Raw genomic sequence first — 6,000 nt, forward strand, 5'->3', positions numbered from 1 at the left:
TGAGGAAGCAGAGCTTGAACTCTGATCCTGAGAACCAGCAGTTGCTGGTTTTCATGGTTTACCTCTAGCGCCCCTGGTGGCTGTTGGGGAACCTCTGGTTTTGCCCTTGAACTTGGCTGTCCAAAAGGGCTGCAAAATGGAAACTGAGAAGGCCTTCCTGGCTGGGGGATCTGAAGATATGTGGACTTACCAACAGTAGCTTTGGAGATCCATTTATCCAGTACATCTCTGAATAAGGCCTCTCCTGTAAATGGCAGGCCTTCCATGCCTTTCCTGGAGTCCACATCAGCAGTCCACTGGCGTAGCCATAAGCCCCTGCTTGCTGGCAATGCCATCGCAGTGGCGCGTGCATTAAGAAAGCCTATTTCATTTATGGCTTCCACCATAAAGTTTGTAGAGACCTGTATATGCTGCAGGAGTAAAAGAGTCTCCCCCATAGATGAGGAATCTAATCCTTCAATTAGGTTACCTGATCATTTAGCAATGGCCTTAGTGATACATGCACATTACATAGAATCCTCTAGGATACCTGCTGTGAGGCCAGTTTCAAGTCTCAGAAAGTCTGTTGTATTCATACATTTGGTCATAACTAATCATTGCAATGTGCTACAATCTACCCATAGCTATCAAATTAACACACACATTCTCTTGATTATTTTGACACTAAGCATGATATGTTTAACTTGTTCAATTTCAATAATACATATATATCTGATGTTATACTCTATTATATAAATACATTATAATGTCTACTGCTTGACATGTTTTGTCTATGTGTAATTTATGTGTTGTATGAAATATGTGTTGAATATATCTTTGTGGCCTGTCTGTGTGAATGCATATGCTACCATATATCGCTGATAACGCTGCGTGTATGCGCACGCACAGAGACCCATCTGTTTGGCGTTTGTATGTGGTGTGTATGTAATATTTTTGACTTCGACACCGGGTAAGTTTTGTGATGTAGGCCATGCACCATTTTAGTTTCCCTTCTTTGTACACTTTCTAATGTATTTATATCCTTCTGGAGATATGGTCTCCAAAAGTGGACAAAGAATTCCAGATGGGGCCGTAACAATGACCTATACAGTGGCATTATCACCTCTTTTTCCCTCAACTGATTCCTCGCACTATGCAACCAAGCATCTGACTTGGCTTTCTCATTGCTTTGTTGCATTGCTTTCCTGCCTTCAAGTAACTTGAAATAGTGACTCCTAAATCCCTTTCCTACTCAGTAGTTTCCATTACAGTACCCTTGATACTGTATTTAGCCTTTGGGTTTTTGGTACCCAAGTGCATGATTTTACATTTTTTAGCATTAATCTGTAGTTGCCACGTTCTTGACCATTTCTCAAGCCTACCTAGGTCATCAATCATTTGTTTTACCCTTCCCGGTGTGTCTACCCTTTTGCATATGTTTGTATCATCTGCAAAAAGGCATACTTTCCCTTCAATACCATTTGCAATGTCACCAACAAAGATATTAAATAAACTGGACCAAGTACAAATCCCTGTGGTACTCCACTGGTAACAATTCCTTTCATAGATTGCATTCCATTTAAAACAACAGACTATTTCCTATCCTGCAACCGGGTTCTTATCCATTTAACTGTTTTATAATCCACCCCCACACTTTCAAGTTTATTTAGCAGTCTGCGATGTGGGACAGTGTCAAATGCCTTACTAAAGTCTAGATATACACATCTACCGCTCCCCCTTGATCTATTATTTTCATCACAGAGTCAAAAAAGTCAATAAGATTTGTTTGGCATGATCTCCCACCAGTAAATCCATGCTGTTTTGGATCCTGTTAGTTGTTTGATTTAAGATATTCCAAAACTCTTTCTTTGAATAGTTTTTCCATTACTTTCCTTACTACTGATGTAAGGCTTAATGGTCTGTAGTTACTTGCTTCTTACTTACTTCCACTTTTGTGCAGTGGAACTACATTTGCTCTTTTCCATTCCTCTGGAATGGCACCTGTATTTAGTGACTGGTTAAATAATTCTGTTAAAGGTGTAACCAGCATATCTTTTAGCTCTTTGAGTTTCCTTGGGTGTATCTTATCTGGCCACATTTATTTATCTACTTTTAGTTTTGAAAATTCTGTTTGGACCTTCTCCTCTGTAAATGTACTTTCATCTACCTTATTCTTATGAATGTCCTTGCAACTTAACTGTGGCCCCAACCCTTCTCCTTCTGTAGTAAATACTGAGCAAAAATAATTATTTAGATGATCTGCTATTGCCTTGTCTACCTCCACCAAATGCTCACTCTCTGTCTTAAGTCTTATTATTCCTCCATTTGATTTTCTCCTTTCACTTATATACTTAAAAAAAGTTTTATCCCCTTTATCTACTGACTGGGCCATTTTCTCCTCAGCTTCTGCCTTTGCACATCTGATCACATTCTTAGCATCCTTCTGTCAAGATACACCTCTTTGTCATTATTATTTTGAGTCTGTGTTTCCTAAAAGCTATCTTTTTTGCTTTCACACTAGTTCATACTTCTTTTGTGAACCATACTGGCTTCCTTTTCCTGGTGCTTTTCCTAACCCTTTTAATACAAAGGTCTGTTGCACTTAGTATTGCACTTTTCAGTTTTTCCCACCTCTCCTGCACTGCAAGTTCCTCCAGCCCACTAATGATTCACTTGAGCATCTCCCATTTTTGCAAAGTCAGCATTTCTAAAATCCAACACCTTTGTTTTTGTGTGACAGGAGTTTGATCCTGTCTTTATACTAAACCATACTGTTTGTTGATTACTGGATCCCAGGTGCTCACCCACATATATGTCGTATATCCTGTCACCATTTGCAAGAATTAAATCTAATATTCGGTCTTTGCGAGTCTTTTGCTACCCCTCCTCCTATTCTTCCCATTATATCCTTCCTAAATATATTGTACCCTGGTATAGCTATGTCCCAGTCATGATTCTCATTGCACCATGACCCTGGAATTGCTACAAAATCCAGGTATCCCTTGTCATTATTGCAGTTAGCTCTGGAATTTTATCTCCTAAGCTCCTAGCATTTGCACACATAGCTTAAAAAATTGTGTATGTGCATTTGTTATTAGTAGCCATGTCCAGACCATACAAAATAAATAACAAGGTTAAAGTTGAAATTACCTGTTTGGGGATGTTGCTCAGTTGTTTTTTTTACTATTCAGGAATCACACTCTATCCTTTACACCATGACTACACCTCACTAAATGTAAAGATGTAATACACCTGACCACAAATGGCCAAGTGATCAAAGGAGGTAAACACCAGACAGTATGCAATAATAAACTATGTTTCACTGAGCAACTTCCCCACACATGCAATGCCAATTACAAGCAAATCAATACATCAAAAAACATACATGAGTTTGCATAAGAGAGAACTGTAGTGAGCAGATTGGGGATGTCTTTTTATAGTTTAAAAAAACAGATAACATTGGTATATGTGAGAATTAAAATGTTTTTGTAAGCTACCCTATAAACATAAATTTGAGTAGTTGCGGATGAAGTGAAAAGGTCTTGCAGCGTTCCAAACACAGATTTAAGTTATAAGTGTCTGGGTTACTCAGGCTGGAGTAGTTTGATGTTTAGAGGAAATGGACTCACATTTGTACGAAAGCTGTCCTTCAGTGGTCCAGGTTGTGGATTGATTGTTGTCCTTCTGTTTACCTTCGTTTTTACGTCGGTGTAACATCGAAATTATGTTTAAAATTGTATTTCTCCTTTGAATAATGTCCATTGAATTAATGGCCACAAGCCTACAGCCAAAGCCTCCTTAATGCTCTTTAAGTAATGGACCAAGCATGTGAATACACTGATTACACCCAACTCCAATGATCCCTCACCCAGCAATGGCTAGTAAAGACACAAAAAAAGTAAAGTAAAAAAGTAAAGAAGACAAACTAACATACCAACCACTGAGATTTATCAGAGTCATGCCCTCATGCCCATACTCAGGAGATAACATTCCAATTTATAAATAGCAACCCATCATGTGCACAAGCAATTTAATAAAAATGCAGATTCCTTATACCTATAGCAATGCTATAATTCTTAACACCCAATTTGCTAATTAGTAATTCAGTGCAATCAGTAGTGATAATATGCAGCTCTCATTTTCAATTGACCTATACAAGTATATATTCATAAGCAGTCATTTGTGTGCAATGTTCTGCAAGAGGCTACTAGATGGAATTACCTAGACAAGTATATCTTCACAAGCAGTCATTTGTGTGCAATGTTCTGCAGGAGCCTAGTAGATGGAATTACCTAGACAAGTATATCTTCACAAGCAGTCATTTGTGTGCAATGTTCTGCAGGAGGCAAGTAGATGGAATTACTTGGACAAGTCTATATTCACAAGCATTCATTTGTGTGCAATGTTCTGCAGGAGGCTAGTAGATGGAATTACCTGTTGAAGAGAAGGAAGAAGGAGGGTCACAATCAATATCAGTTGAAGATGTGACCAGTATATCTAATAACGTTGGTGTAACTTCGAAATTATGTGGTTATTTGGGCCACCCCGGCAGCTGTGTATAAAAATAGTAGTGTGTTCTCAATTCTACGATTAGCGGTGTTTTTTAGGGTTTGCTGCTCCAGGTAATACTATTTTTTGCGATAACGTGGATACTGATGCATCCATTATTGGTGGACATTCCCATATTTTCCAATCCTCCAGAGGAAAAGGAAAGGATGAGAGTAACCTCTAAGGGATTTGAAATGTCCTATCAGGATTAACCCACAGGTCTTCAACAAGGGTATTTAGTTCCTTTGACACAGGAAAAATTAGGATTTCTTTTTCATATTAAAATAAGATTCCTCACACTCCTCTGTCCATTTAGCCTGGAATTTGTAGAACATCTCTGATAACTTCTATAAGAACTTCTTTTCCATGTGACAGAGCAGCATTCCCCCCTCAGAGTCCACCTTCCCCCTCCTCCATGTCTGACCCCTCAATATCTGAGTCAGACTGCCGGATATGGGCTAGAGTACGTTGTGGACAATTTGTAGGGCTGTGAGACGCTGGTTTGGGGGTTGAGTCTCTACTCATAAATTCATCCACAGACTGTTTTAAGTATTACGTCTCTTTCTCATTGTGGGACAATTTAGTAGAAATGTTTAACATAATTTATTTAATGGATTCCAGCCATGCTAGTCAGCCTTGCTATTCTGGGATGGTGCACTATCCTAAGTATACTGTAGTGAGCCCCCTGGGCCAAAAGAACACTCTGCCGTACATGAAACACACTCTTTGCCTGACATAATGTTAATGTGACAGTACAAACACACAGAAACAGGTTAAAGCACACTTAATCCACACAGAGACCGTCCAGGGAGACAAAGATAAGATGGAGCCAGCACCCAACGCACTTATAGCCAATGCCAAGCTTAGCCAGGTTGCAGAATAAGTACCCAGATTGGGGACTTAGTACATAAATAATCGCTCCCCCCTGCCATGACACCCTGGTACCGCTGAGACTCAGTTCGCTCCCTCATAAGTGGTGTATCCGCACTGTGTACTGAGTCTGGAGATGCAATCCGCCCCATTTAGAAGCCGTGCGTTTCCATACCTTCGTGCTGCCTTATTGGCCAATGACCCACTAACCAGGATGCCAGCTCAGTGCTCACCACTCTTCAGTCTTCTGGCTCTGTTAGGGGTGGCGGCGTGCTGCGGGAATGTACACTTACCTTGGTGGGACTTACAAATAATTATCTCAGGAGCTCAGTATCCTGTAAGTGGGTAACAGGACCATTAACCCATTAGGAGGTTGGGCCATTCCCCCACTAAGTCTTACAAAGCAGGCAGGCTGGTGCCAACCAGTCCTGGCTGAAAATAACAAACAGAGTCTGGTATGAGGAGGCTAGGGGGAGAAGCCAGCACACCCAGTCAAACTTCTTAAAGTGCCCATGGCTCCTAGTAGACCCGTCTATACCCCATGGTGCTAAATGGAACCCCAGTATCCTCTAGGACGTAAGAGAAAGTGTAGAATAACCCAGG

Source organism: Pseudophryne corroboree, unplaced genomic scaffold (genome assembly GCF_028390025.1).
Source record: "Pseudophryne corroboree isolate aPseCor3 unplaced genomic scaffold, aPseCor3.hap2 scaffold_901, whole genome shotgun sequence".
Taxonomy (NCBI): Eukaryota; Metazoa; Chordata; class Amphibia; order Anura; family Myobatrachidae; genus Pseudophryne; species Pseudophryne corroboree.